At 46.9% G+C, this 9,714-nt stretch overlaps 6 non-coding genes across 6 annotated transcripts; 4 read left to right on the top strand and 2 right to left on the bottom strand.

Annotated features, from left to right (window-relative positions):
* The first annotated feature begins 288 nt into the window (after positions 1-288).
* Positions 289-402, top strand: LOC140280747 (U5 spliceosomal RNA). The gene has a single exon (XR_011909676.1). It is a non-coding gene; the product is annotated as a U5 spliceosomal RNA (small nuclear RNA).
* Positions 403-710: 308 nt separating this feature from the next.
* LOC140280497 (U2 spliceosomal RNA) lies at positions 711-895 on the top strand. Its single transcript, XR_011909459.1, has one exon. It is a non-coding gene; the product is annotated as a U2 spliceosomal RNA (small nuclear RNA).
* Positions 896-1,237: 342 nt separating this feature from the next.
* On the top strand, positions 1,238-1,351 carry LOC140280690 (U5 spliceosomal RNA). The gene has a single exon (XR_011909623.1). It is a non-coding gene; the product is annotated as a U5 spliceosomal RNA (small nuclear RNA).
* A 308-nt stretch (positions 1,352-1,659) lies between these two features.
* On the top strand, positions 1,660-1,844 carry LOC140280496 (U2 spliceosomal RNA). The gene has a single exon (XR_011909458.1). It is a non-coding gene; the product is annotated as a U2 spliceosomal RNA (small nuclear RNA).
* Positions 1,845-7,764: 5,920 nt separating this feature from the next.
* Positions 7,765-7,948, bottom strand: LOC140280478 (U2 spliceosomal RNA). Its single transcript, XR_011909442.1, has one exon. It is a non-coding gene; the product is annotated as a U2 spliceosomal RNA (small nuclear RNA).
* A 308-nt stretch (positions 7,949-8,256) lies between these two features.
* On the bottom strand, positions 8,257-8,370 carry LOC140280689 (U5 spliceosomal RNA). Its single transcript, XR_011909622.1, has one exon. It is a non-coding gene; the product is annotated as a U5 spliceosomal RNA (small nuclear RNA).
* Between the last annotated feature and the right edge of the window lie 1,344 nt (positions 8,371-9,714).

Raw genomic sequence — 9,714 nt, 5'->3', positions numbered from 1 at the left:
TATAGATAAAATCCCAAGAGTCTGCTGAGAAAAGAGAGTGAATGCGAAGTAGACTTTAACACGGCTCTGGGAACGAGCCGAGTGTGGGCTAACCGGGAGAATTGCTTGAAAGAAACGCGACACCGAATGAGCGGTCAGAACAAAGCCTCAATACGGTGTTCCCGTGGTGTTTTTGTTGCTGCCTTGTCGATTGCACAGGGGCAAGCGTTTCAACCAAGCAACGCTCACCATCGGGAAGGTGGCTATGGCAACTAGCCTGATGCCCTGCTCCCGCAGTGACGGATAATCGTACTCTGGTTTCTCTTCATAACATACAAGTCTTTCGCCTTTTACTAAAGACTTTCATGGAGAGCAGCACTAATGAGTTGTTTCTATTTTTGGCAGGCTTTACCTTTGCGGGTGAAGCCCTTTCTGTCTGTGCAAAAGAAATCTTGTTACTGTGCAGAGTGACTTCTCTGAGTAGAGTCGTCTTACTTGTTGCGATTGTGCCGATGTTCGAAGCTGGAGTGCAAAGTTGTTGCTTGAATGGTGCTTGCTGGAGCATGCGGGAGTGCAAAGTTATACCATTTAAAAGGGCTGAAGAGTGCTCAGTGCAGCGGGTGGGCGGAGGTGCAACGTGACACTCTGGCCACCTATGGCCATAAAAAGAACACTGCTACAAGTGCGCATTGTGCCAGCAAGGGCCCTCGGACCTGAAACAGTGGACAGTTATCGCTTCTCGGCCTTTTGGCTAAGATCAAGTGTAGTATCTGTTCTTATCAGTTTAATATGTCCTCTATACGAGGACTACATATTAAATGGATTTTTAAGAATAGGAGTTGAAAAAGAAGCTTTGCTCCGTTCACTCCAAGCATCGACCCAGTACTGCAGTGCCGCTGGGAACGGTGCGCTCTTCTCTGCTCTTGTGAAAAAGCAAACAGCGGTGCAGGATGGAAGTTTCAGGGAGCCCAAGATGAAACTTTCTTTTAATCTGCTGAGAAAAGAGAGTGAATGCGAAGTAGACTTTAACACAGCTCTGGGAGCGAGCCGAGTGTGGGCTAACCGGGAGAATTGCTTGAAAGAAACGCGACACCGAATGAGTGGTCAGAACAAAGCCTCAATACGGTGTTCCCGTGGTGTTTTTGTTGCTGCCTTGTCGATTGCACAGGGGCAAGCGTTTCAACCAAGCAACGCTCACCATCGGGAAGGTGGCTATGGCAACTAGCCTGATGCCCTGCTCCCGCAGTGACGGATAATCGTACTCTGGTTTCTCTTCATAACATACAAGTCTTTCGCCTTTTACTAAAGACTTTCGTGGAGAGCAGCACTAATGAGTTGTTTCTATTTTTGGCAGGCTTTACCTTTGCGGGTGAAGCCCTTTCTGTCTGTGCAAAAGAAATCTTGTTACTGTGCAGAGTGACTTCTCTGAGTAGAGTCGCCTTACTTGTTGCGATTGTGCCGATGTTCGAAGCTGGAGTGCAAAGTTGTTGCTTGAATGGTGCTTGCTGGAGCATGCGGGAGTGCAAAGTTATACCATTTAAAAGGGCTGAAGAGTGCTCAGTGCAGCGGGTGGGCGGAGGTGCAACGTGACACTCTGGCCACCTATGGCCATAAAAAGAACACTGCTACAAGTGCGCATTGTGCCAGCAAGGGCCCTCGGACCTGAAACAGTGGACAGTTATCGCTTCTCGGCCTTTTGGCTAAGATCAAGTGTAGTATCTGTTCTTATCAGTTTAATATGTCCTCTATACGAGGACTACATATTAAATGGATTTTTAAGAATAGGAGTTGAAAAAGAAGCTTTGCTCCGTTCACTCCAAGCATCGACCCAGTACTGCAGTGCCGCTGGGAACGGTGCGCTCTTCTCTGCTCTTGTGAAAAAGCAAACAGCGGTGCAGGATGGAAGTTTCAGGGAGCCCAAGATGAAACTTTCTTTTAATCTGCTGAGAAAAGAGAGTGAATGCGAAGTAGACTTTAACACAGCTCTGGGAGCGAGCCGAGTGTGGGCTAACCGGGAGAATTGCTTGAAAGAAACGCGACACCGAATGAGTGGTCAGAACAAAGCCTCAATACGGTGTTCCCGTGGTGTTTGTGGCTGCCTTGTCTTTTGCACAGAGTAAAAGACAAGGCAGCCATCGAATAGGGCCCGATTGTTCCTACTTGGTCAGCCGAGGAGCAAGTGGGGGGAGCAAGCGTCTCAACCAAGCAAATCTCACCAAGTAGGAACAATCGGGCCCTATTCGATGGCTGCAACACCTGAAAGAGATATTGATGCGAGACCCGATCAAAAGCTTTTTCAAAGTCTAAATTTAAGATGACAAGCCGGGTGTTTCTGTCTCTAGCGTAATCAATGATGTCTCGAATCAGTACGAGGCTGTCGGTGAGTTGTCTCTCTGAGATGGCACAAGCCTGGTCTGGGTGAATTACCTCCTCTAAAACAGAGGACATCCGTGTCGTTAAAACCTCGCTAAAAAGTTTACAGTCAAAGTTTAAAAGTGTGATGGGCCTCCAATTCTTTAGGTCAGTCTTATCATTTTTATCAGAAGTGAAGAAATAAATGAATGCCTATCAACAAATGTGGGATCTAAACTCTAGTGATTCCTCTAAAATAATTTCCTTTCTCAATTTAGAAATGTGTTAGAAAAGGTAAAAATGCCGGTCCATACATAATCAAAATCGGGAGAGGTGGTGTTCAGCTGCAAGAAGGTCTAAATGTCCATCAATAATTGCTAGAAAACATGAAAGAAACTTTTCGAAAATCAAACCGCACATGATCATAAGTGGGATAGGAGGTGTTCAGCTGCAAGGTGTGAATGTCCACCCATAATTCCTGAAAAATGGGCAAAAAAAAGGTGTGAATGCCCAACCATACATCATCAAAAGCAGGAGTGGAAGTGTTCGGCTACAAGAAGGTGTGAATGTCCAACAAAAATATGTAAAAAGCAGTTAAGAAAAGGTTCGAATATCCAACCAAACATAATCAAAAGCGGGAGCAGAGCTTTTCGACTGCAAGTAGGTGTGAATGTCAGATCATAATTTGCAAAAAGCTGATGAGAAAGGGTGAGAATGCCCGACTATACATCATCAAATGCGGGAGCGGAGTTGTTCGGCTGTGAGTAGGTGTGAATCTCCGACCATAATTGCTGAAAAATGTGTTAGAAAAGGTAAAAATGCCGGTCCATACATCATCAAAAGCGAGAGGGGTTGTGTTCGGCTGCAAGTAGGTGTGAATGTCCAGCCATAATTACTCACAAACGGGTAAGAAAAGGTAGTATTGCCAGACCATATATGATCAAAACAGGGAGCGGAACTAAAGTTCAAATATATTAACAAAAGCGGGAGGAGAGGTCTTCGGATGAGAGTGGTTGAAAATTTCCGACCATAATGTATAAAATGCGGTGAAAAAAAGGTGTGATAGAACACTAAAAGGTGGAGCGGAAGTGTTCGGCTGCAAGAAGGTGTGAATGTCCGACTATATTTGGTGAAAAGCAGGTGAAGCAAGGTCTGAATGCCAAACCTTACATCATCAAATGCGAGATCAGAGGTGTTTGGCTGCAAGAAGGCCATAGTTTGCCAAAATCGGGTAAGGTGCGAATGTCCGACTAATTATCAAAAAAATTTGGGGCAGAGGTCTTCGGATGCAAGTGGGTGTGAATATCCAACCATACAAGTATGGTGGAGAGGAAGCTGTGAATAGCCGACCATAGTTTGGAAAAAGCGGGTAAGAAAAGGTTTGAATACCTGAACATACACCATCAAAAGAGGGAGCGGAGGTGTTCCGCTGTACGAAGGTGTGAATGTCCGACCATAGTTGGTAAAAGGCGGGTAAGAAAAGGTTAAAATACCCGACTGTACACAATCAATAGCGGGAGCGGATGTGTTCGGCTACAAGAAGGTGTGAAAGTCCGACCATGGTTTGTAAAAAGCGGGTAAGAAAAGGTGCGAATGTCCGTTAATGTATGATCAAAAGAGAGAGCGGAGGTTTTCGGATACAAGAAGGTTTGAATGTCCCACCATAGTTTGTAAAAAGCGGGTAAGAAAAGGTTCGAATGCCCGACTATACACCATCAAAAGCGGGAGCGGAGGTGTTCCGCTGTAAGACGGTGTGAATGTCCGACCATAGTTGGTAAAAAGCGGGTAAGAAAAGGTTAAAATACCCGACTGTACACAATCAATAGCAGGAGTGGAGTTGTTCGGCTACAAGAAGGTGTGAAAGTCCGACCATGGTTTGTAAAAACCGGGAAGAAAAGGCTCGAAAGCCCGACTATACACCATCAAAAAGAAGGTTTGAATGTCCATCAATAATTGCTTTAAAACAAGAAAGTAAATTTTCGAATATCAAACCGTACATGATCATAAGCGGGAGAGGAGGTGTTCCGCTGTAAGACGGTGTGAATGTCCGACCATAGTTGGTAAAAAGCGGGTAAGAAAAGGTTAAAATACCCGACTGTACACAATCAATAGCGGGAGCGGAGTTGTTCGGCTACTAAAAGGTGTGAAAGTCCGACCCTGGTTTGTAAAAAGCGGGTAAGAAAAGGTTCGAATGCCCGAACATACACCATCAAAAGAGGGAGCGGAGGTGTTCCGCTGTACGAAGGTGTGAATGTCCGACCATAGTTGGTAAAAGGCGGGTAAGAAAAGGTTAAAATACCCGACTGTACACAATCAATAGCGGGAGCGGATGTGTTCGGCTACAAGAAGGTGTGAAAGTCCGACCATGGTTTGTAAAAAGCGGGTAAGAAAAGGTGCGAATGTCCGTTAATGTATGATCAAAAGAGAGAGCGGAGGTTTTCGGATACAAGAAGGTTTGAATGTCCCACCATAGTTTGTAAAAAGCGGGTAAGAAAAGGTTCGAATGCCCGACTATACACCATCAAAAGCGGGAGCGGAGGTGTTCCGCTGTAAGACGGTGTGAATGTCCGACCATAGTTGGTAAAAAGCGGGTAAGAAAAGGTTAAAATACCCGACTGTACACAATCAATAGCAGGAGTGGAGTTGTTCGGCTACAAGAAGGTGTGAAAGTCCGACCATGGTTTGTAAAAACCGGGAAGAAAAGGCTCGAAAGCCCGACTATACACCATCAAAAAGAAGGTTTGAATGTCCATCAATAATTGCTTTAAAACAAGAAAGTAAATTTTCGAATATCAAACCGTACATGATCATAAGCGGGAGAGGAGGTGTTCCGCTGTAAGACGGTGTGAATGTCCGACCATAGTTGGTAAAAAGCGGGTAAGAAAAGGTTAAAATACCCGACTGTACACAATCAATAGCGGGAGCGGAGTTGTTCGGCTACTAAAAGGTGTGAAAGTCCGACCCTGGTTTGTAAAAAGCGGGTAAGAAAAGGTTCGAATGCCCGAACATACACCATCAAAAGAGGGAGCGGAGGTGTTCCGCTGTAAGACGGTGTGAATGTCCGATCATAGTTGGTAAAAAGCGGGTAAGAAAAGGTTAAAATACCCGACTGTACACAATCAAAAGAGGGAGCGGAGTTGTTCAGCTAAGAGAAGGTGTTAAAGTCCGACCATGGTTTGTAAAAAGCGGGTAAGAAAAGGTTCGTATGCCCGAATATACACTATCAAAACCGGAAGTGTAGGTGTTCGGCTGCAAGAAGGTGTGAACGTCCGACCAAAGTTTGTAAAAAAGCAGTTAAGAAAAGGTTCCCCCACAGAGCACAGAACCCAGGAAGCCCACCGCAGGGGCAACCACGCATCCACCCAGAAGACTGCAGAGGAAGCCCCCGGAAAGAGCCCCCATAAGCATAGGGCAGAGGCCCTCCGGGAGCCAGGGGCAACAGCCCACCGACGTCGCCAGGCCCCAGCCGCCCAGACATGGGCCGTGCACTGGATCCGGGCCCCAGGAGCCCGAGCGCCCCCAAACCCCCCGGCAGAGGCCCCACCCAATACCCAGGAGGGCCAAGCGCCCCAGACAGCCACACAGTGGGTCAGTGCCTGCCCCAGCACCCCTGGCCAAGTGCCCTGGGAGTCAAGACGTGCCCACAGGTGGGTGAAGTCGCGAGCAGCGGAGAGAGGCCACGCCGCCCCCCCCATCGGGAGAAGCACAGGCAGGCCAGGCGACAGCAAGTCCAAGATCCAGGCCCAATCATTACCACACACACTTTCATGTCCCATACATCTACACGTCCTCCCTCCCTCGACTCCGCTGGGGTGTAGTGCAGCGGGCACACCAGGGGGCCAGCAGCCCCCCAGCCACCACAGACCCCAAACCAGCAGAACAATTAATTAATCCTCCTGGCCCCTCCCGCCCCGAGCAGCAACCAGGAAGCAGGGGTGTGCGAAGAAGACCCCTCCCCTCACCCTTCTGGCTCTTCAATATTTTCTAATAGTGAGCAATTAAAATTGAGGGGCAGCCAAATTTGTAGAACTGGGAGCGTGGCCCTCTGGGCAGCCTACATACCCAAAGAGCCCCGCCCACCAGATGCCACTCAGTGTAACCACCCCCCAAGACCTAATGTGTGTGTGTGAGTGTGTTTGATAAGTAGTAATGTCTAAGGTGTAATTAAAACAGGGGTGGGAACTGCAGAGGGCAACTACTGCAGAGTCCACTACACCCCACCGAACACACACGCCCCCAAAACCCTTCATGTGTGAGTGTGTGCTGTGTACAGGAGCCAGAAGGGAGAGGGGTATGGGGATATACACTGGGGGCAGCCAGGGACTGGCTGCAATAGGCATCCCCGCTACCAGGGAGCCAACACAGGACAGGAGGGCCTGATGTCCACCAGGCCAGGGGCCTGCAGCGACCATATTCTGGGAGCTACTGTACCCCCAGAAGGTACCCATCCCGCCCCACCCCACTCAACCCAACCCCACTCCGGAGGACCTCTACAAAAAACAAACAAACAACAACAAAAAACAAACAAACAAACCACCCGGTCACACCAGTCGCAGCAGCCCGGGCCTGAGACCCACCATCACCCAGGCCCCCCCAGGCCCCCCCTCAACAGGTGCGCTCTTGTGAAAAAAAAAACAGCGGCAGCAACAAAAACATAACGGGAACACCGTATTGAGGCTTTGTTCTGACCGCTCATTTGGTATGGCGTTTCTTTCAAGCAATTCTCCCGGTTAGCCCGCACTCGGCTCGCTCCCAGAGCTGTGTTAAAGTCTACTGACCTAAAGAATTGGAGGCCCATCACACTTTTAAACTTTGACTGTAAACTTTTTAGCAAGGTTTTAACGACACGGATGTCCTCTGTTTTAGAGGAGGTAATTCACCCAGACCAGGCTTGTGCCATCTCAGAGAGACAACTCACCGACAGCCTCGTACTGATTCGAGACATCATTGATTACGCTAGAGACAGAAACACCCGGCTTGTCATCTTAAATTTAGACTTTGAAAAAGCTTTTGATCGGGTCTCGCATCAATATCTCTTTCAGGTGTTGCAGCCATCGAATAGGGCCCGATTGTTCCTACTTGGTGAGATTTGCTTGGTTGAGACGCTTGCTCCCCCCACTTGCTCCTCGGCTGACCAAGTAGGAACAATCGGGCCCTATTCGATGGCTGCCTTGTCTTTTACTCTGTGCAAAAGACAAGGCAGCCACAAACACCACGGGAACACCGTATTGAGGCTTTGTTCTGACCACTCATTCGGTGTCGCGTTTCTTTCAAGCAATTCTCCCGGTTAGCCCACACTCGGCTCGCTCCCAGAGCTGTGTTAAAGTCTACTTCGCATTCACTCTCTTTTCTCAGCAGATTAAAAGAAAGTTTCATCTTGGGCTCCCTGAAACTTGCATCCTGCACCGCTGTTTGCTTTTTCACAAGAGCAGAGAAGAGCGCACCGTTCCCAGCGGCACTGCAGTACTGGGTCAATGCTTGGAGTGAACGGAGCAAGCTTCTTTTTCAACTCCTATTCTTAAAAATCCATTTAATATGTAGTCCTCGTATAGAGGACATATTAAACTGATAAGAACAGATACTACACTTGATCTTAGCCAAAAGGCCGAGAAGCGATAACTGTCCACTGTTTCAGGTCCGAGGGCCCTTGCTGGCACAATGCGCACTTGTAGCAGTGTTCTTTTTATGGCCATAGGTGGCCAGAGTGTCACGTTGCACCTCCGCCCACCCGCTGCACTGAGCACTCTTCAGCCCTTTTAAATGGTATAACTTTGCACTCCCGCATGCTCCAGCAAGCACCATTCAAGCAACAACTTTGCACTCCAGCTTCGAACATCGGCACAATCGCAACAAGTAAGGCGACTCTACTCAGAGAAGTCACTCTGCACAGTAACAAGATTTCTTTTGCACAGACAGAAAGGGCTTCACCCGCAAAGGTAAAGCCTGCCAAAAATAGAAACAACTCATTAGTGCTGCTCTCCACGAAAGTCTTTAGTAAAAGGCGAAAGACTTGTATGTTATGAAGAGAAACCAGAGTACGATTATCCGTCACTGCGGGAGCAGGGCATCAGGCTAGTTGCCATAGCCACCTTCCCCATGGTGAGCGTTGCTTGGTTGAAACGCTTGCCCCTGTGCAATCGACAAGGCAGCAACAAAAACACCACGGGAACACCGTATTGAGGCTTTGTTCTGACCTCTCATTCGGTGTCGCGTTTCTTTCAAGCAATTCTCCCGGTTAGCCCACACTCGGCTCGCTCCCAGAGCCGTGTTAAAGTCTACTTCGCATTCACTCTCTTTTCTCAGCAGACTCTTGGGATTTTATCTATAAAATGAATTCCTTCACTCAAACTATGTTAAAACTGCTTTGTCCTTCATATTTACCATGTCTAGAAAGATTTAAACAAAAAAAAAACAACGTTGTACTTTGCAGAAAAAGAAAGAGCAAATCTAAAGTTTCAGGAATCCGAGAATAAGCTTACTTTCATGAGTTCTTCACGATTTCGGATTTTGCTATAAAATGAATTCCTTCACTCAAACTAAATTAAAACTGCTAAACCGCTAATCTGTTACATGTAAGGCAGATGTCAAATTCACCGAAATAGGATCTAAGGGTATTCGGCCAATCGAGCTGTAGCAGCTTTGGTAAAAGAGTATAAGTTGAAGAGTTTGTGAATAAAGGTGTGCGCACACATAGTGAGCTGTAGGAAAATAGGCAGGGAGCAATGCCGGCTGGGGTATATGTTCTTGTATGTTGTCTGACTGTTTGATTTGAATGTGTTGTGTAAGTGTCCTGTTGAATGTTACATGTTTGGGCTTTGACACTTCACTGTGGTTGTTAACTGTGTGGTGTGTCCTGAAATGTTATATGTTTGGGCTGTGTGACATGCTTAATGCTTGTCAGTAGCTACCCACTTATTCATATATAGCAACTGACAACATAAGAAGTCTGGACATACTTTGATAGTAGTTGTAGAAGTATCCTTATTGATAATAGATAAACTAATTCATAGTGATAGAACAGTAGATGAACAGGTGCCTGCACATGTCTCACGAAAATAAAATGGGTGTATGATTGCTGACGGCAGAGCAATACTGCCAAACTTATGAGTTCTTGTGGCAAACTTGATTCAGTGTCTTGACGTGTATATGCTGTTTCGCTGACTTGATTGTCACAAGAAACAAAGTGTGTTTGATAAGATCCGACCATTTTATTACGGGAGGATCAGTATGTATGGATTCTGATGTGACTGATAAACCCATTCGTATCGTAAGCATAATCTAATACGTGAGACAACGCCCTGGCACACAATCAAAAAAAAAAGAGAGAGCGGTTTTGTGTCCCCACAGTCCATAATGTAGAAAAGAGAGAAAAAAGCCTTTCTG

Source organism: Leuresthes tenuis, unplaced genomic scaffold (genome assembly GCF_036924035.1).
Source record: "Leuresthes tenuis unplaced genomic scaffold, fLeuTen1.0.hap1 SCAF_21, whole genome shotgun sequence".
NCBI lineage: Eukaryota > Metazoa > Chordata > Actinopteri > Atheriniformes > Atherinopsidae > Leuresthes > Leuresthes tenuis.
Note: the sequence above shows the minus strand (reverse complement) of the source record. Positions and strands in the feature narration are given on the sequence as shown.